At 44.1% G+C, this 21926-nt stretch overlaps 1 protein-coding gene across 2 annotated transcripts in view; it reads left to right on the forward strand.

Annotated features, from left to right (window-relative positions):
- nlgn1 (neuroligin 1) overlaps nucleotides 1-21926 on the forward strand; it is a 462861-nt gene that overhangs the window by 75106 nt on the left and 365829 nt on the right. The gene's annotated exons all lie outside the window — the stretch shown is intronic.

Below are 21926 nucleotides of genomic sequence, written 5' to 3' on the forward strand. Positions count from 1 at the left end.
CGCTCCCGGCACGATGTCTTGTCATGTCACCAGCTAGCCCTCTAGCGTTTGCCGCCATATCGTGACACTACCCCCCCCCCCCCCCCCCCTAAATATTAGCATCATAAAACAACAAAAATCATATCACATCAGCAAAATGGCCGCGAAAAAGATAAAATACAGACAGTACTCTATTGAATATCTTAGCTATGGCTTCATACCGTCTCCTACCAATGCACAACTCCCAATGTGTTTACTTTGCGAACATGTATTTTCCAATGAGGGAATGAAACCCTCACGTTTAAAGGAGCACCTTACCAAGATCCACCCGGATAAGGCAGATAAGGAGCGTCCGTTCTTCCAGGCCCTCAAAGAGAAACATGGTAGGAGCACCATCAGCAGTCTCTTCGCTAGGAAGACCACCCAGACTGACAGCGGGCTAATAGCGTCATATAACATCTCCTTGCTGATAGCCAAATGTGGGCAGCCGTTCACAATCGGAGAGAAGTTGGTACTCCCTGCCATCAAAGAGGTCATATCTACTGTGATGGAGCGTGATCCCACACAGGTGCTGAAATCCATCCCACTCAGTAATGACACCGTAGCACGCAGGATTGATTAAATGGGCGCTGATACAGAGGAGCAGCTGTGTGCCATCCTGCGGGAAACTCCATTCAGCCTTCAGCTGGATGAGACAACCACTTCTGACAACAATGTTCTGTTGATGGCCTATCTCCGCTATAGCACCTCCAACAGTCAGGAGATTGCTGAGGAATTTTTATTTTCCAAATATCTCCAGTAGGGCCTGGCTCATTTTGTGGCATCTGCAGGCAGTGGCAAGTACTTCCGGCATCTGCCAAGGAGGCCGCTACTCCGTGGTATCTGTGGCAAGTATATGCCACATATGTGGTATCTGTGGCAAGTATATGCCACAACTTGCCGTGGCAACTATATGCCACAACCATGCCACAACTTGCCGTGGCAAGTATATGCCACAACTTGCCGTGGCATGTAAATGCCACAAGTTAAGAGAAGGTTTATGGTAGCTGCCACTCGCCTTCTGTGGCGAATGCTGATATTTAAACCCGTATTTATCGCGTAAAATGTCGCTGTTTTGGCATGACTTTATCGGACTGATCTGTACACAAGACTGATGATCTGTTACTGATGGTCCGATCTCTATTTTTCAAAAAGATTAAACATTATATGTTGTATAGATTTTACTTGGAGAACGTGGTTTGTTAAAATAAATAAACGTGCTATTTTTATGATAATACTCAAGATATATTATTAGTAAGTTGACATAAAGATCTAACATTGTTGACCAGAGGTGGGAAATAGGCTAACTTGTATACTCAAGTAGCCTACTGTACTTGTGATTTAGAAATAGCCTACTTGTGCTATAAGGATAAGGACAACCAAGCGCAAAGCCTACAAGCACTGAAAAGCTGGCAAGGGGAGACGGATGAGCATGACTCAGCGTTCTGTCAAGAACTCGAACAATATAAATTGTTCACCAGTTTCAAAACGCAATAAAAGGGTGGATAAAAAAGCATGCATTGTGTCTCGATTTTTAATATACTGTCATGATTGTCTTAACGGAATAACATGGTTTGTTTAGATTCACTGATATCAATATCTAATAGGGATGTAACGATATACCGAATATCGCGGTATCGCGGTAAATAAACTTCCCAATACCGTCGTGAGACTGACAAAATCTACCGCGATTTTCAAAACATTTGAATTTTTTTTTTTTTTTTAAAAACACTTTTTTTTTTTTTAAACACTTTTTTTTTTTTTAAACCTTTATTTAACCAGGTGGTCCCATTGAGATCATCGATCTCTTTTTCAAGAGAGAACTCACTAACATGGCAGCAAGTAGGTTACAACATGAAAATAAAACAACAGATAACACAAAAGGACATCGTATTTACAGGGCTACATTTACACACCTAGAGACATTGACAAGTACCAACCATATATTTATATCTCGCCATGTCAATAAGCCTGGCGTTAGACTTTTTCGCTGTCCGTCATTTTGACAGACAGGATCGTAAAATATCCGTCATAATCCCTTATTACCTGTCGGGTCTGAACAGTTCACGATAGAGCATGCTCGTGAACTGTCAACAGGGGGGGCGGTGTTATGCCGTGTGTGCATGCACCTCGCGGGACGCGCACAGCGTGAAGCAAAACCTCCCAGACATGTATTGATCTGTACGGCAAAGTACGGTTTGGAAACTATATCATTTCCTTTTGGAGGGCATGCATAACACGGCATAACACCAGAGCCTGGCTGCGGGGAAACGTTGGCGCTGTTCCGAGTTTGTTCTAATCTGTCAAAATGACAGACTGCTTTCAGATTTTTCCGTCATTGTTAAATAAAATATTCGGTTAACGCGACCACTGGTGTCCCAGCAACATCAGTACCAAGCGAGAGAGTGTTTTCCAGAGCAGGGGATATTGTAAATGCCCAAACATCCCAGCTTATAAATACCTGGAAATGTGGACATTCTCATATTCCTAAAAACCTGTCTGATGATGCTGAGTGAGTGACTAGTGAGTTTGAGTTGAGTTACTTGAAAAACTAAAGTGAAACTTGATTTATTTTATTGCAGGGTCTGATTATTAAATGTCCTTGTTTATTTGTGAGATGCAGTGGCATAAAGAAAATGCTTACTTTGTTTGGTAGTACTAGTAGGTACAAAAACACTGGTTTTCTTGTTCCAGTCTGTTACTGTCACTTTGATTTTGACACTTTAAAATACTGCTATCCTACAAAAATGCTGTAAAAATCTGATTTATTATGTAATAAAAAAACATTTTCCGAGTAAAAAAATGTTTTATTGAAGAAAAAAAAAATCTGATTTTTTTTTTCTTCCCTTTATTATTCAATATCGCGATAAATACCGTACGGTGGACTTGTTATCGCGATATTATCGTACCGTGAGTTTTTGGTATCGTTACATCCCTAATATCTAATAAGAATAATCTGAAGCATTTAAACAAAAATGTTCAACCAGAATTAAAATATTAAACAACAAAACAGATACAATGACATGAATCTGTTTATTAACAACGAAAATGATACAAATTAAGTACATATGCCTGGATTTAAAATAACACATTTATACATGTGTACAATCAAATATAACTGTCCTTTGCCTCATTTATAAAATACAAATCTTAGCATCTCACTAGCAGTGGCAACTGCAATCAGTTACAGCTGCCCTAAGTCTGTAGCCAAGTCTAATAACACCATTGTACACGTTGCTGTGTCAATACAGATATTTATTTTTTAATTATTTGTCTTTACTAGTAACAATACACCTGGTTATCGTAGCAAGCAGTGGAAACTCCCCTCAAGAAGCGACAATTTCCAAGGGCTTGCGTTGCAACGCTCACTTGCCAATATTTCTTTTTTTATTACAATATAGGCCTATGTTTAGCCTACTATCATAGATATAGCACGTTTGTTTATTTTAGCAAACCAAGTAGGCTATTCCAAGTAAAATTGAATATAAATGATAATTTATTATCTTTTTGAAAAATAGAGATCGCACATCAGTCCTGTGATAGTTGACAAGGCGACATTTGACACGATAAATACGAGTTTAAATATCATCATTTGCCACGGAAGGCGAGTGGCAGCTACCGTAAAACTTCTCTTAACTCTGGCATCTTGTGGCAACTCCCATTCAGCATGCGCAAATGCCACGGCAAGTTGTGGCATATACTTGCCACGGCAAGTTGTGGCATATGCTTGCCACGGCAAGTTGTGGCATCTGTGGCATTTACTTGCCACGGCAAGTTGTGGCATATACTTGCCACGGCATATACTTGCCACAGACGCCACAGAGTAGTGGCCTCTGTGGGAGATGCCACAAATGCCAAGGCACATGCCACGGCGAGTAGTGTTCTAGTATGATAAATAAAATAACATTGTACCTTGAAAACCAATGCATTCGTTCATTTGATACGTTGGTGGTTTTAGGTAGGCTATACAGCGACCCCTGGCAGTTCTAGTGTGAAGTAAAAGTAGAAGTAGCCAACCTAAATGTTGGAATACTCTGTTACAAGTAAAAGTCATGCATTAAAATGTTACTCAAGTAAAAGCGCAAAATGATTAGCATAACAATATACTTAAAGTGCATATTACATGTTTTCATTATAATGATTGATCATGAAAGTGTTCTCAAAGCTGGTAAAGGTGCAGCTAGTTTTAATGACTTTGTATACTGTAGTAGGGTATCTTGTGAATTTACTCAAGGAGAAACTATAAAGTCTGATTTAAGACTTGATTATATGTATCATCATTAATCAGAATCTGTAGTAAGTAACTAAAGGTAGCGTATTAAATAAATGTAGGGGAGTAGGCTACAATTACACAATTTACCTCTGAATTGTAGTGGGGTAAGTAACCTACTACGTAATATACCATATACATACTCAACTAAAGTACAAGTAGGCTATTTCTAAATCACAAGTACAGTGCTTGAGTATACAAGTTGGCCTATTTCCCACCTCTGGTCAACAATGTTAGATCTTTATGTCAACTTACTAATAATATATCTTGAGTATTATCATAAAAATAGCACGTTTATTTATTTTAACAAACCACGTTCTCCAAGTAAAATCTATAGAACATATAATGTTTAATCTTTTTGAAAAATATGATCGGACCATCAGTAACAGATCATCAGTCTTGTGTACAGATCAGTCCGATAAAGTCATGCCAAAACAGCGACATTTTACGCGATAAATACGGGTTTAAATATCAGCATTTGCCACTGAAGGCGAGTGGCAGCTACCGTAAACCTTCTCTTAACTCTTAACTTGTGGCATTTACTTGCCACGGCAAGTTGTGGCATATATAAGTTGTGGCATATACTTGCCACGGCAAGTTGTGGCATGGTTGTGGAATATACTTGAACCACGGCAAGTTGTGGCATCTGTGGCATATACTTGCCACAGATACCACATCTGTGGCATATACTTGCCACAGATACCACGGAGTAGCGGCCTCCTTGGCAGATGCCGGAAGTACTTGCCACTGCCCGCAGATGCCACGAAATGCGCTTGCTGTCTCTCAATATCTGGTCACAGACACCAAGGGCCAGACCATTTTTAATGCACTGGATAAGTCAATCCCGATCAACAACATCCTCGCATGTGCTACTGACGGTGCCCCTTCCATGGTTGGCAGGTACCGTGGCTTCACCACTCTGCTGAAGGAGCAGGTCCCGCATGTCCTCACAGTCCACTGTGTCTTGTACCGCCACAACCTTGTGGCCAAATCTAAAAGTCCACCTCTCCACGAGTCTCTCAATGTTGCAGTAAAGGCAATAAACAAAATAATAATAATAATAATAATAATAACTTTTATTTATATAGCGCTTTTCAATAACCCAAAGTCGCTTACAAAAAAAATTAAAAGTACAGAAAGGGGGTGAACAGGCAGAAGACAACATATTGGACAAGAAAATTGAACATGAACATTACATGAACAGGCAGAGGACAACACAGGGGGGGAGCAAGCATAGGACAACGAGCAAAAGACAACATAATGGAAAAGAGGAAAGAAAAAGTTGATGAATGTATGAATAAGAGATGCAGCGTGGGGTGAATAAGAGATACAGCGTGGGGTGTGAGTGAAGTCAGTGGGTTGGGGGGTAGGGTAAGTTGAAGGCTTGGGAGAAGAGGTATGTTTTCAGCTGGGTTTTGAAGGTAGACAGTGTGGGAGAGTGGCGGACAGATTGGGGGAGGGAGTTCCAGAGGCGGGGTGCTGATCTGGAGAATGCTCTGTTGCCAAATGTTTTGAGTCTTGATGGTGGTACTGTGAGGGAGAGAGTGGAGGAGGATCGGAGGGCTCGGGGGGGGTTGTAGGGGATGAGGAGGTCAGAGAGGTAGGGGGGGGCTAGGTGGTGAAGGGCTTTATAGGTGAGGAGGAGTGTTTTGAAGATGATGCGTTGTTTGATGGGGAGCCAGTGAAGAGAGCGGAGAACGGGAGTGATGTGTTCACGGGTCCGGGTGTGGGTGAGGAGGCGGGCAGCAGAGTTTTGTACCATTTGGAGTCTATGGAGGGAATGGGAGGAGATGCCAGTGAGGAGGGCGTTGCAATAGTCGAGGCGGGAGGTGATGAAGGCATGGATGAGGGATTCAGCAGCACGGGGGGGGAGGTAGTGTTTGATTTTGGCAATGCGGCGGAGGTGGAAGTAGGAGATCTTGATGATGGAGCTGACATGGGGGTCAAAGGAGAGGGTGGGGTCCAGGATAATGCCAAGATTGCGTGCCAGGGGGGAGGGGGTGATGGTCGAATTCTCAATGGTGAGTGAAATGGGTCCTGTTTTATTGAGGGTTGATCTGGTGCCTATGATGAGTAGCTCTGTTTTATCACTGTTGAGTTTAAGGAAATTGTGAGTCAGCCATGTTTTTATTGAAGAGATGCAGGTTTCGATATGGGTGAGGGGAGGGTTGTGAGGGGATTTGGTGGTGATGTAGATCTGGGTGTCATCGGCGTAACAGTGGAAATCAAGGTTGAGGTTGCGAATAATGTGACCAAGGGGGAAAAGATAGCAGATGAAGAGGAGGGGGCCGAGGACTGAGCCCTGGGGGACCCCCTGTGTGACTGGGGAGAGGGCGGATGTGTGGCCAGAGAGGGAGATGAATTGTTGCCTGTCGGTGAGGTAGGAGGTGAGCCAGTCGAGAGCGGAGCCCTCAACACCCTGTTGGCGCAGCCTTTGTAGGAGGATTGAGTAAAATAAAAGCCCACGCCCTGAATAACAGATTGTTCCGACAGCTGTGTCAGGAAAATGATGAGACCTTTGAGCGTCTTCTTCTCCACACTGATGTCCGCTGGTTCTCAAAAGGAAACTGCCTTGCTCGTTTTTGTGAGCTGTTTGACAACATCGTGGAGTTCCTGGAGGAGGTGGATGCAGCTCTCGGAGAACAGGTGTCATCCAGCCGCTGCGACATCATGTACCTCGCAGACTTCTTTGGCAAAATGAATGAAGTCACGCTGAAGCTCCAAGGAAAAGGAGTTACTCTGATCCAGAGCAAGGCGGTCATCCACAGTCTCACCTCCAGGCTGGATCTATACCGGCAGAGCATAGGCAGGAGGCAGTTTGCTCATTTCCCGCTGTTGACCAAGGTGATCTAGCCTAGGCTACTAAATAATGATAATAATAAATAATACATGTAATAAATGTAGGCTACTCTATGCAACACTATATTTGTGTTCCTGGTTAGTATAAATAACTTATGTTCTGAATGTATTATGAGAATAAAGAAACATCAATTAGTAAACACAGACCACCTGAGGATGGTGAATGCCGACTTGAAGATCCGCTTCAGAGATCTTTTGGACCTCGATGTTCCCACCTGCAGCCCTTTCAGGCGGACGTGGCGGAATGCGAGCCAGCAATACAGGAGCATCTCATCGACATCCAGAGTGACGATGAGGCCCAGGCTATTTTCCGCACCTCTGGCTGGGGCAACATGTGGGTCAAATACTCTCAGCGTTACCCGGCTCTCTGGGAGAAAGCGAGGCTGCTTCTTCTGGCTTTCCCAACCACAAACCACATACCTCGTGGAGCAGGGATTCAGCCAGGTCCTCCACATGCAGTCCAAGTACCGCAATCGCTTGAACTTGACGGCCTCAGGTGCACTGCGACTGAAACTAAGTTCTCTACAACCCGCAGTGAAGAAACTGGCGGAGAACCACCAAGTGCAGGGCTCACACTAACCTTCCCCCCCTGCAATATGGCGAAATGCAACACCTTTCCGACCTGTTAGTTCTGAAGGCCTAATGTACAGTTTTGTAGCCTACTGTTTGTTCTGCACTGGACATGTGTGAAATTGCTGCTGTTCCGTAGCAGTCTGTTTGTATTCTCTGCTCTTGTCTGAGTTTGTTTAACACTCATAAATATCATTTTAATTCACATTCACATGGCTTTTCTGCTCTCTGGTAAACTAATGATAATGATATTCCAACTGCCCAGTTAAATCAAATCTATTATTTGGCATTCAGTGACATGCTTTTTAAATGATATAACACAGAATATTAGTCAACATTAATATTCAGAGAAGAAAATAAGTCTACTTTTTTTGATGGGGGGCGGTAAGAGACCTGGATAATGGACAGGGGGGCGCTGGCCCAAAAAACGTTGAGAACCCCTGGTCTAAATGGACCAATCCGTGGAGCCGTTAAGTTACGCCCGTGGATTGGTCCAAATGGACTCAATCTTTTCTAAGCTGCAGCTCTGCCAATTTCTCTTTCCTGAGACGGCGGGATGCGGCGAGGCTATGAGTCTGTGTGTGAGCACACACACAAACTCCCAGCCAGGCTGCGGGTGTGTGTGTTTCGCTGTGTCTTGACGGCCACTGGGCTCACAGGGAGGGGGGGGGGGGGGGGCAGGAGATCCAACAGGCCGTTTAGGACAGAGAAGTGAATACACATACTATACAGAGATGCTGTATGAGAAACCAATGTGAGTTTGGAAAATTGCACAATATAAATGTATTTTAGTATGCCTCCACAATGGAATTATGATCAGTAGAAATGGCCATGACATGGGACCTTTAACCCAGTACATCTCGAAGATAACAGCTTACAGTTTTTATTCAACTATTTAAATGTTCATACAGTATTTTCTTATTTGAATGTTTGTGATAAACTGAAATATTACAAAGCTTGGCTGTTTTTCTGAGCTCATGAAAAGTTGACCTTGTAGTGATGAGTGTTTTTTGCAGATATTCAACTACAGATACCACAAATGTTATAAATATTCTTAATAGTAGAAGGGAGCTGTTTTCAGCACTGTCCATTTGACTGCAAAATGGCTCTGTTCAGATTTTAAGTAATCTGTTGATAATACTAGGCTAATTATTTAACTTGACTATGGTTTCTATTGCATGACTTATGTGTAGTGGAGTATTTTTCTCAATCTGGAATTAGCTTAATGTTTACCAAATAGAGTATATCAAAGCTTGAAAACATTAAATGGCTGGAGAATTCCAAAAATGTAATCTAAATCTCACATGTTTTAAACCAATGTTTACACTGAAAAATGAATGTTTTAGGAGCACAAGTAATTAGGGTTAGATATTAATTTTGGGGAATTGGGTCGGTGTTTTTAAGTTGGTAAATCTTTCTGTATGATACTTTGACTTTTCAGTTCAGATGGCCCATTTCACATATCTCCTTTGAGTGTTATGTTTGTTTGTTACACGGTTTGTGAATCTAATGAATAAATGTAATAGTAGTTTAACTAAAGCAGGGGTGGGGAACCTCCGGCCTCCGGGCCATTTACGGTCCATGAGACCATTTGATACGGCCCTTGAGGTAATTTATAAACACGCAAAACATTTTTAAAGAAATCTAGACCGCAATAGAATTAAACACGCCAAGGACAGGTTCCTTGAACACAACGCGAGCGTAACGTGTCGTCACATGGTGGCAGTTCATGTGTCCCCGATGACAAAGAGCAGTATGTCATTTATTCTTCCCTTGCTGTAAAAACACTTGCAGCCACTTTTATGGACTCATTAACAAAACTGCGGAACAATCAATGAAAACAGCTTGCTTTTCACCACTCTCTTGTTGTCTGTCTCCTATTATTCTGCGATTGTTGGCTCCCGGTTTTTGCAGTTGTGTTTGTATATCATTTTTTGTCGATAAGCGCTGGTTTGTTTAGAAATATTGCTGCTCGGAGGAGGGGTAGGAGGGCTTTCTGTCTGCCAGTGTGGCAGTGTGGGCTGGGAGGATGGATGAGACGACTGTCAGCTTCATCACCACGGGTGCTTTGAGTTTACAATTGTTGCCCCTCTGTGTGGTTCGACTGGAGAGAGGCACAGCGTCTGGGATTACTTAGCCAGACTCAACAGATGTTTCCTAGGATAAAAAAAAATTGTGTTTTTGTTTCCTGTTTCTGAGCTGGCAGATGGAAAACACAAATGTTTTACTTCCTTAATGCCTTGCCTTCTCTCCCATGTTGCTGCCACTTGACTGACTGCAGCCTGCATCCCATGAGGCCTTCGGTAAAATAACATCATTAGATGCAAACTGTGAGGAACCTTGACTCAATAGCTTGGAGGACTCAAATGCAAAACCCAGAGACAAAAAAGGTTTGAAGAAAAATAATCTTTACTTGCAAAAAACAAAATCACTCTTTTTGAGGAAATAACAAACTGACAAAAGTAGAGCGCTCTCATGGAGGGAAAAAGGCAAAACACTGAATCTCTTTAAGCAATGGCTTGGATCTGGCTTCTTGGGACAACGAACAAGACGAACTGACAACCAACAAGGGGAGACAGGACAATATATACATGAGGTAAGTGGGCACAGGTGGAAACAATCAGGGGCGGGGCAGACACTGACGATGGCGGGAAAAGGAATCAGAGCAGGAAGTAAAGGGACCTGGAATGAGACACGGCGAGTACAAAATAAAACAGGAAGTGGAACATAAACTAAACTAACATGACGAACATAATTGACGGGGCACTACAGTACCCCCCCTTCTAGGGCCGACTCCCGACAGCCAAGGCTGCTCAGGGTGACGATCATAGAATTCACTGATGAGTGTCTTGTCCACAATGAAAGTTGAGACCCATCAGCGCTCCTCAGTGCCGTAACCCTCCCAATCGACCAAGAATTGTCATCCTCGGCGCCGTTTGCGGACCGCCAGAAGTTTCCTGACTGTGTACACCGGGCCACCTTCAATGATCCGGGGTGGTGGAGGGGGCTTGGAGGCGGGAACCAGAGTGCTCTCTCGAACTGGCTTGAGTTTGCTCACGTGAAACGTGGGATGGACGCTCAAAGATCTGGGGAGTTTGAGGCGCACAGAGACAGGGTTAATGACTCTTGAAATCGAGAAAGGACCCACAAACCTCTGTGCCAATCCCAATCGGTAGATCCGCACGCCGGTGACGATCCTCCGCTGACTTCATCCGGGTCGAGGTCCGGAGTAGCGCCTGCCGAGCACCGGCCCAAACCCGCCGACAGCGTCGGACCATGGCGTGCGCGGATGGAACTTTGACTTCTTCCTCATTAGCAGGGAAAAGAGGAGGCTGGTACCCGTTAGCACACTGGAAAGGGGAAAGACCCGTGGCAGCCGAGGGGAGAGTGTTGTGGGCATACTCTACCCAGGTAAGGTGATCGCTCCAAGTGGTCTGCTTCTGGGACGCGAGGCACCTGAGGCATGTTTCGAGGTCTTGGTTCAGGCACTCGGTCTGACCGTTGGACTGCGGTTGATAACCGAAAGATAAGCTGACGGTGGCGCCGAGGAGCTGGCAAAACTCCTTCCAGAAGTTGGAAATTAACTGTGGTCCTCTGTCGGAGACTATGTCACTGGGGAAACCATGGATTCTGAACACATGAGTTAACAAGATCTCTGCCGTCTTCTTGGCAGAGGGAAGTTTGAGCAGAGGAATGAAATGTGCCATCTTTGAGAAACGGTCTACCACCGTCAGGACGGTAGTGTTACCTTTGGAGGGCGGTAGTCCAGTCACAAAGTCCATGGAGATGTGCGACCATGGTCGCTGAGGCACTGGGAGGGGCTGGAGCAGACCCATCTGGGCCTGGGACGAGGTCTTATTCCGGGCACACACTGGACAGGCCGCCACGTACTCGGAGACCTCTTTTTTCATGGCCGGCCACCAGAACCGCTGCTTTATGGCAAACATTGCTCGTCGGACCCCCGGATGGCATGTGAACTTGGACGTGTGAGCCCAGTGGATTACCTGAGAGCGTAAAGACACAGGGACAAACAAGCGGTTGCCTGGACACTCGCTGGGTGCCGGGCTCACAACATTCGCCTGCTTCACATCTGTTTCTATCTGCCATGTTACCGACCCAACCACAGAGTTCAGTGGAAAGGTTGATATTGGTTCCTTGGCATTATGTTCAGGCTCAAAGAGACGAGACAGTGCGTCTGGCTTACGGTTTTGTGTACCGGGCCGAAAAGATAATGTGAAGTTAAATCTGCTGAAGAACAGAGTCCACCGGGCCTGACGTGAATTTAGTCGCTTGGCTTTCCTAACATATTCTAAATTCTTGTGGTAGTCCAAACAATAAATGGTTGCTCCGCCCCTTCTGCCAGTGTCTCCAAAGCTGCTTTGACAGCTAGTAGCTCCTTGTTCCCCACATCATAATTTCTTTCAGCTGAGGTCAACTTACGCGATAGATAGGCACAGGGGTGCATCCTGTTATCCTTGGAGGATCTCTGGAACAACACAGCCCCTATGCCCTCGTTGGATGCGTCAACCTCAACCACAAACTGTCTCTGGGGATCCGGAACAGTGAGTACAGATGCCGTGGTGAATCTTTTCTTGAGGCATTGGAAGGTGGACTCGGCCTGGGAGGTCCACTGAAAGAAGACTTTAGAGGAGGTGAGAGCATGCAAAGGTGCGGCTACAGAACTGAAGTTGCGTATAAACTTCCGGTAAAAGTTGGCAAACCCCAGGAATTGCTGAACTCTTTTGCTGCTATTAGGAGTGGGCCAGTTGGCCACCGCACTGACCTTGGATGGATCCATCTGCACCTGATTGGCGGTGAAAATGTAGCCCAGGAAGGAGACAGTGGTTGCATGGAAGTCGCACTTTTCAGCTTTCACATACAACTGATTCTCAAGAAGCTTCTGGAGAACTTGGCAGACATGCATGACATGAGACTGACTATCTGGGGAGAAAATCAAAATATCTTCCAGATACACGAAAACAGAAACATTGAAATACTCTCAAAATACAGCAGGAGCATTATATAGTCCAAAAGGCATGACCCGATATTCATAATGTCCGCTTGGGGTGTTGAACCCCGTTTTCCACTCGTCTCCCTCTCTAATCCTGACGAGGTGGTAAGCATTCCTAAGATCGAGTTTGGTAAAAACTTTAGCTGTTTGAAGCAGTTCAAATGCTGAAGACATCAGCGGGAGTGGGTGGCGGTTCTTAACAGTTATTTCATTTAATGGGCTGTAGTCAATGCATGGCGTGAGCGATCCATCCTTCTTACCCACAAAGAAGAATCCTGCACCAGCAGGCGACGAAGAGCGATGGATTATCCCCGCTTTCAACGAGGAGGAGATGTAATCGTCCATGGCTGCCCGCTCCGGTCCCGAGATGGAGTATAAGCGACCCCTAGGGATGGGTCCGCCAGGCAGCAGGTCGATGGCACAGTCAAAAGGACGATGAGGAGGCAGTGACAGAGCTTTGGTTTTATTAAAAACCTCTTTAAGGTCATGGTAACATAAGGGGACCTTGGAAAGGTCAGGACAATCTGAGCTTCTATCAGAAACTGCAACAGTTTATGGGACTCTACAGGACATTGTCTCTGAGCTGAGCTGGGTTACTGGGGCTTTGGTGACAGCATGGTGGAAAAAAATAGCCGGACTTACAGGTCTGTTCACAATTCCCCCCCCATCCCTTAATTTGTCCTCAACACCAATCAATATGTGGGTTATGTGTTTTTAACCAAGGAAACCCCAAAATCAGCGGATGTTGTGCTGAATTGAATAGATGAAACTGCATTATTTCTACATGATTATTATCAATTGTCACTTGAATGGGTTTCGTACAATCAGTTACTCTACACCAGGGATCACCAACTACATTTGTCCAAAGGCCAAAATGTATCCAATAGACACTATCGCGGGGCAGCGATTTTTATATAGCCCAGAAGGGGGGGGGGGGGGGTGCTTGTGGAGCACGCTCAGGTACTGCGGACCGCATAAAGCTTAGCAGACTCTTCACGCTAACGAATGATCACTTCTGAGCATTGTTGGGAGGGTTACTTTGTAAATCTAATCAGTTACTGAATACATGCTCTGAAAGTAATCAGAATACAGTTACAGTTACGTGTCAGATTACTTTTAGAATACTTTTGGCATACTTTCTTTTTCCATAACAGATGGGTATGTTTTGGTGCACAGGAGACACTTATGTTACTGTTTTAATGGCTTATCAAGAACTCAAAAATAACATCTTGGTGTCATTCTGGACAGCTCCCTCTCATCTGCACCCCACATAGAAAAACATCACCCGGACTGCATTCTTTGTACTGTCTTAAAACTTTCCTTGGAATATGTTATGAATTGTAAGGTGTCCTTGGTTGCTTTGAAAGGTGCCCCTAAATAGAATGAATTATCATTATTATTTATTATCTGAAACAATGTAATAACTTTTAAAACTTTTTCCAGTCACTTGCCCCATGCATTCAGCAGCAGCAGGCCATTCACTTTGATTTGATCCCGTTATGAAGTGTCATCATTTCGACAATAAATAAATGCTACATAAACGTTATCTTGCACATTTTATCTAACCATCTCCGTTTCTAACTTTCAATATATTTGAAAAGAGATCTCTCTCTCTCACCTGCGTGCGGGGGCGGGGCCTCACAGACACGCTGCATCTCTCTCTCGCTCACAGACATGCTGCAGCACTGTGCAGTGTGCAAACAGTTCTGCCGGTAATGAATATTACATTTTGTGAGGAAACTTTTCCACCAATAATTCCAATAAGTATTCCAAAATGTATTCACTTCAGGTTTACGAAAGTAACTGTAATCAGACTACTCGTTTTTCAAATGTAACGCCAGCTGAATACAGTTAGCCTACTTGATTTTTGTATTCTGATTACGTAACGCCGTTACATATATTCCGTTACAACCCAACCCTGCTTCGAGGCTACTGTCCCGCAGCCCCTGCCTCTCTGTTGGACTCTGTCGCAGCGGGGCAACTGCTGTGGTGCGGAGCGCACAAAGCAGACTCTTCACAATGAAGGATAACTTCTTCAAGGCAGGGAAGGTTTCGCAGTATGCAGTCTACTGTCCCGCAGCTGCTGCCTCTCTGTTGGACTCCGGTACTGTACCTTACTCACGAGACATTGCAAAAAAAAACACTCCGCCAACGCCACAGTCACCCCCGTCGTGCGGGCTGGATGAGAATGTCTGGCGGGCCGGATGTGGCCCGCGGGCCGCCAGTTGGTGGTCACTGCTCTACACATTAGTCTGCCATCTAGGGCGCTGGCATTGACGGGATGCTTGAGAGGGACAGTCTTAAAGGAGAGGTGTCATGGCCATTTCCACTGATCATAATTCCATTGTTGAGGTATACTAAAATAGAAAAATACTGTACAATTTTCCAAACTCACATTGGTTTCGCATACAGCATCTCTGTAAAGTATGTGTATTCAGCAGTATTCACTTTCTCCACTAAACGGCTCGCTGCAGCTCCCCTTAACCTGGGTGAGTGTGCGAGGAGGATAGTCAGAGGAAATCTTGCTCACCAACGCCCTCCTCATGGTTGGTGAGCATGCCCTTTTCCGGGGCATGTCGCCTGCTGGTGACCCGATTGGCCACAGTAAAAGCAGCACCCCTCCTGTTGGCGGGGCCGTCTTTCCTCTGGAGAAATCCTTGTTCTCCCGAGCTGCATTGGCTCCTCCGGTGCCTGTGATGGCGCTGTTCCTGCCGGGACTGATAAAGAGTGAAACAAGGGATCCCATGAAGGCTGCTTACCCAGAGAGCGCCCCTGGTGGCTGGGAAATCTTGTTGCAGTTTGGCGCCGTTCTCTCTCTCTTTCTCTGAGGCGGTTATCAACTCGAATAGACATGGAAATCAGAGATTCTAGGTCTTGTGGTAGTTCAAGTGGAGCCAGGTGGTCTTTGATGGTTTCAGAGAGTCCATTGCGGAAGGCGTCTATTAATGCTGGGGTGTTCCAGCCACTGTCTACGGCTATGGTACGGAACTCTATGGCATAATCTAATACTGGCCTTGGGTGCTGTTTGAGCTGCATGAGTACACGGGTGGCTTCACCGGCAGGTGAGGTAAGATCAAAAATCCTGCTTATAATGTCTTTGAATGCTGTGAAATATCCACATATACTGGAGTCTCTTGACCACTCCGCAGTGGCCCATGCGGCAGCTCTGCCAGTTAAATGGGAGACCGTAAATGCTATTTTAGCCTCATCTGACACAAACGCGGCTGGGTTAAGTTTGTAATGCAGGTCACACTGGACTAGGAAGGTTCTGCAGTTGCCAGATTCAACTGAATATTTCTCTGGCGATGCCAACCGCAGTGGGACAGGAGAGAAACTGACCTCGGCCTGATTAGCAGCAGGATTGACATCAGGCGGCGTAGCAGGCATCGGACCTGTAGAAGTTGCCTCTAGATGAGTGAGGACTCTGTGGAGCTGTTCTGCCAGATGGTTCACTTGTGACGTGACAGAGTTTTGGAAACCCTCCTGGCGATCTGAAAGGTCTTTCACTCCATGGCTAATGGTTTTTAGCTGATCCTGGTGCTGATAGATGGTGTTTCCCTGTGCAGACAGGGCAGTCTGGAGCGTCTTGGGGTTGGCTGAGTCCATACTGATCGGTTCGTTCTGTTAGGAACCTTGACTCAATAGCTTGGAGGACTCAAATGCACAACCCAGAGACAAAAAAGGTTTGAAGAAAAATAATATTTACTTGCAAAAAACAAAATCACTCTTTTAGAGGAAATAACAAACAGACAAAAGTAAAGCGCTCTCATGGAGGGAAAAAGTCAAAACACTGAATCTCTTTAAGCAATGCCTTGGATCTGGCTTCTTGGGACAACGAACAAGACGAACCGACAACTAACAAGGGGAGACAGGACAATATATACCTGAGGTAAGTGGGCACAGGTGGAAACAATCAGGGGCGGGGCAGACACTGATGATGGTGGGAAAAGGAACCAGAGCAGCAAGTAAAGGGACCTGGAATGAGACAAGGCGAGTACAAAATAAAACAGGAAGTGGAACATAAACTAAACTAACATGAACATGACAAAACTTAACATAATTGAAGGGACACTACACAAACTGTCAAATGCTTGGGATTAAATTGAATAACAAACAAAGAAACCTTTAGAGAAAACATTAACTTAGATATCCTGGCATATTTTGATATAACCTGAGGGGAAAGGTCTCATTTATGTATTTTTTCTAGCGTAGGAACATTCACGATATGTGCTAAATCATATTCTTTATAGCAAATAATCCGAACCTGTAATGACTTCAAAGTACATAATTGGTTCCTTTTAATGTAGTGGAGTAAAAATAATGTAGTAGCATACATTTAAAATACTTAAAAGTGCAGTACCTGAGTAATTTTCCTACTTCTTTCCGTCACTAGGAAATGTCTCAGGTTGTGTTTCCAATATTTAAATCACAGGCAAGCGTTATCTGCTGACTTTAGTGAGGTTTATGTACTTTCAAAGGGCCAAAAATCCCACTTTTTATGCTGAGCATTTTAAAGAGAAACATTTGTACATGTGTGAAGTACTACTGCTTATGTGGAAAAAGCTTGATCAAAAGTCTTACTCAGACTTCAGAGGAAACTGGTCGATAGGTGATAGGTTTACTCAAGTAATGTCTCTTGAATGACTGCCAGTTTGTGCGTAGATACACACCCTAGATGTTTGCAAGAAAGTTGTGTGTAGGTAACTCACGCAATAGGGTTGAAAGGGAAGATAATTGCATGGTATGTGATGTTGTTCCTTTTTTTAATCTTTTGTTAAACTCAACCAAATTAGTCTGACAATGTTTTGGGAGTATTCTGCTTTTTGGGTTTTCCCGTTCCTGGAGTGTGTTATAGGTTTTGGTGCATGTAAATGGTCTGCATAAGCCTGTGTTCCTCCCGCACACTCCCCCCTGAAACGCCTCCACTGGACTCCTCCTATGTACACGCCTATTGGCTAGCGCTCCAACACATTCTATGGCTAAAATGCGGGTCATTTGTGACATATCTCGAAGCAGTTGACCAATCAAAACAGAGCCTTCTTGTCAACCAATCAGAGCAGACTGGGGTCTGGTTTCAGACAGAGGGTGAAAAGAGTACTATACAGAGATGGTTTATGAGAAAACCAATGTGATTTTGGAATATTGAACAATGTAAATCTATTCTAGTAGACCTCAACAATGGAATTATGATCAGTAGAAATGGCCAAGACATGGGACCTTTAAAGCTCCCATGTCATGCTTTTCCGGTTATTACCCATTCCCTTGTGTGTTATGAAGGTTTTTCTGCATGTAAACGGTCTGCAGAGTCAAAACCCTCAAAGTACACCCTGTAGCGAGTAAAACTCTAACACAGAAAAATACCTCCCCAAAACACCTCGTTGGAGATATGTCACTGTCCATTGATTCTTCCGGGTAACTCATGATGTCATGCGTTTCCCGGAACCAAATGGACCAATCCGTGGAGCCGTTACGTTACGTCCGCGGAGCCGTTATGTTAAGCCCCCGCTGATTGGTCCAAATTGACCAATCCACGGACTTCCTCACACACACACTCAGTGCATGCAGCTCTGCTGATCTCTCCTCCCTGGCTGCAGGCTGATAACAGACAGTTGGGATTGCGGCGAAATTCTCTCTGCAGACCCATTCTCACAGCGTTTATCAACCTTTTTCTTACTCAATATCAAGCCACACTTATTGTTTTTACTTCGGCTGTGACTTTGTGTGTGCTCAGGGTGAGTTTGGCTGTGTTTCGCTGTGTATTGCTAAACAAGGAAACCACACTTCCACGGAGCTCAGCGCGATTCACAACGTGAACCAACCAATCAGAGCACACTGTGCTCACAGGGAGGCAAGGCCGGATTAGTACCTCCAGTGGCCCCTGGGGACTGAGCACTCATGCCCCCCCCCCCCCTCCAACCCACGTACTAACAAGTAACACCCTGCCTACCCAATCCTACCAACATGACCAATATTTAGAATTTTCAGTCAATCTTGCATGTCAAATCGCACACCTATTTGTCAAAAATCACAAGACAAAGATACAATGGATAAGATCTCAAGACAGTGTATGGCTCAAGAAGACCTAGGTAATATCAATCAAAACCTCAGAACAGCACCCCACTTAATGCAAACATATGACTGGCTGGCTGTACAAGTACACAAGGAGTTCTATTTGTCACAAACATCGAAAGTTACAAAAGTAAAATATGTAGTGAAATTGTGTGGTTGCTCAAGGGTGGGGCTGTGATTCGGCTATACACCGCCGCCGCGTAGTAATAAAGTTGAGCGCATACATAGTGAGACCTACAGTACAGAGACCTACAGCAATTTGACCCTATGGAAAAGCTGTGTTATTTATGGCGAAGTGTTAGTGTCATTTAAAACAATGTATGATGAGTGAGGTTGTGCCGAAAAAAAAAGGGAAAAAAAAGATTATTTTTTTTATCTTATCACTGAGGGCCCTCTTTGTTCAAGGGTGGGGGCTGGAACTATTGGAGCTACAACGAGCCGTTAAAGGCAGAGAGTGGAATTCAGTGAATACACGTAGTTTACAGAGATGCTGTATGAGAAACCAAAGTGATTTTGGAAAATTGCACAATATAAATCTATTCTAGTAGACCTCAACAATGGAATTATGATCAGTGGAAATGGCCATGAAATGGGACCTTTAAGAAATAGGGTTTCAGGGTATTTAAATAAAGTGAGAAGAAAATGACTGGACATTTACATCAGCCTTTTGTATTCAAGCGTGAATATCATTTCAGTTCCAAGCTGTTCAGATGTGAATGAAGCTGTAGTAATTTATCCATCAGTATACTAAAATATGGGAATATTTCGCTGGTTTTCTCGTACGACATGATCCAAAGGGACCATTTAGCCTGCTACAGTTTGCTAAAAGTAAAAGAGGTTTAGTAGGCAATTCTTCTGTGTCCCTGAACAAATAACAAAAACTGCTGACGTTTTAAGGTGGCCGACGAAGCAGTTTATCCTCTGGCATCAACATGGCAGCTAACATGATTCCACACAATGAATATGGATAATATAATGCTTTCAAAAAAAGGAAACTTAAAGGTGGGGTATGTAATTTATTTCAGAAGCACTTTTTGTTATATTCCATGGAATGCTCTTAACATCCCGATAGCAATGAATATATTAAATGCTTTGACAATAAATACATTAAAAAATGTCATCTGTGGAAGCCGTAGTGCTGTAAAAAGCACGACCAATCATCTGAGCCGGCCCGGCTAAAATAACTGGATGGCCTACCTGCCTGTCAGCCTTCCATCTGTGCACAAACTTATCTCGTGCCCTCATTGGTCATGTGCACATTCGTGTGTGTTGGAGGAGGGGCTCTCTAAGGAAGTGGCAGATTTTTTCCGGTTGTGTATTTTCAAATTGTAGCGCACTCGAGCTGGTTTCCCCAAAATTACTTACCCCACCTTTAACTGTATTTTCATGTCCCTGCTGTTGAACACATGGAACAAAGACAGTTTCTGTGTTTTGTAGATTGTAAACTGGACAAGGTGTATGGATTCTCTGGTTGTGACGATAGTGAGGAATGTATCTGTGTATTCCTCTAGCAGTAGAGTCTGAGTCATGGAACACTGTCCCTCTAAATCACTGCAAAGAAGTACTGCATACAGTGCAACAGAACAAGATCTAAGTTCATAATAATAATAATTGTCCAGCAGGGATTACAGCTCAGTTTCAGGTTCTAACATGCCACTGTAGTCATTATTCACGTTTCTTGTGGTTTACACCAAAGTATTTACAATTAGCCCTCTCTTACAAACACACGGTGTGGTTTTGTCTATATCTCAAACACTCCGGTTTGATCTTCATCTCCTGTTTTTGGCCTCCTTTTTCCTCCCATTATGGTCTTCCTCCTGCTGTTGTAAGCGTCTGTACTCCTTGTTATTTCCTGCCCCCCTACAGTCTCCCCCCACCTCTTTTTCTGGGATGTGTGTGTATGTGTGTGTGCAGATGCGTGTGTGGTTTCACATATAAATGTGAGCTACGTATAGCCCATAGTGTGTATGTGTGTGTATCTCTGCGTATGTATGTATGTCTGTAATCACGTCTTATCTCCCTTGTCAGCTGTCTGAGCTCGTTGAGTTGTATTTGTGTGTGTGTGTGTGTGTGTGTGTGTGTGTGTGTGTGTGTGTGTGTGTGTGTGTGTGTGTGTGTGTGTGTGTGTGTGTGTGTGTGTGTGTGTGTGTGTGTGTGTGCGTAAGAAGCTAAATAGGATTTCCTCAGAGTATGAAATCTGAAGGTTCCAGGTGGAACATTGACTCCTAAGCAGTGAAAAATAAATCACATTCTCGGGTTGAAAAACCAACGCACGCACGCACGCACGCACGCACGCACACACACACAGCTTCCATCTGGACACCAATGTGTTTCCCCTAAACCTCCAGGGGTGTAAACAGTGTAATACTGGAAACTTCTAATTGTGGGAAATATGAATAACGTCTTTTAAAACTACAAGTCCCAGTAAAGATGTGCCATAGAACATGTTGCGAAATACACAATTGCCAGCATGCTCAGCGTAACCTTGTCGCACTGCCACTCCAACATCCAATCACAGAGCTTGAGGACTAATCACAGGGTTTGTAAAGCAAGGCGGATGTTGTAGTCCCAAACGATAGCTGGGGATTCTGGGTAATGTTGTGTCTTAACTCCGAAAAAACTATTTGTTTCTCCGAATCAAAGGTTAAAAACACAAAAGCATTGTGCACAATTTAACCCTATCAATATTGTGTAATTAACAAGGATAAACTGATGTTTCTTAGTGGATGAGTAATGCAGATATCACTGTGTAATCATTTGACAGTAAGGGGAATATATCGGTTTTATTAGGAAAACTTTGAGACCGGAAAAACTGTTTTCACCCTGTGAGGGTTGACTAACTTTACATGGAAGCTGCCGCATATACACGTTCTCCTGGCGAGACCTAAAATCTTCTTCGTAATATCTATCAAACTATAGATCCTACACATCCACTGGACGTAGATTATAAAAGTACAATTTACACTTCTCGCAAGAAATCTAATAAAAAAAGCATTTTAATGGCCAAACTATTCCACAATTTAGGATTTTCCAGAGAGGGTTATTTGTGAATAAACGACCCTCCGGAGCGCTTGATATCAACGGGAGCATGTTGTTTCTTACACGACCACTAGAGGTGCTACACTTTAA

Source organism: Notothenia rossii (genome assembly GCF_949606895.1).
Source record: "Notothenia rossii genome assembly, chromosome: 1".
In the NCBI taxonomy this organism is placed as follows: Eukaryota; Metazoa; Chordata; class Actinopteri; order Perciformes; family Nototheniidae; genus Notothenia; species Notothenia rossii.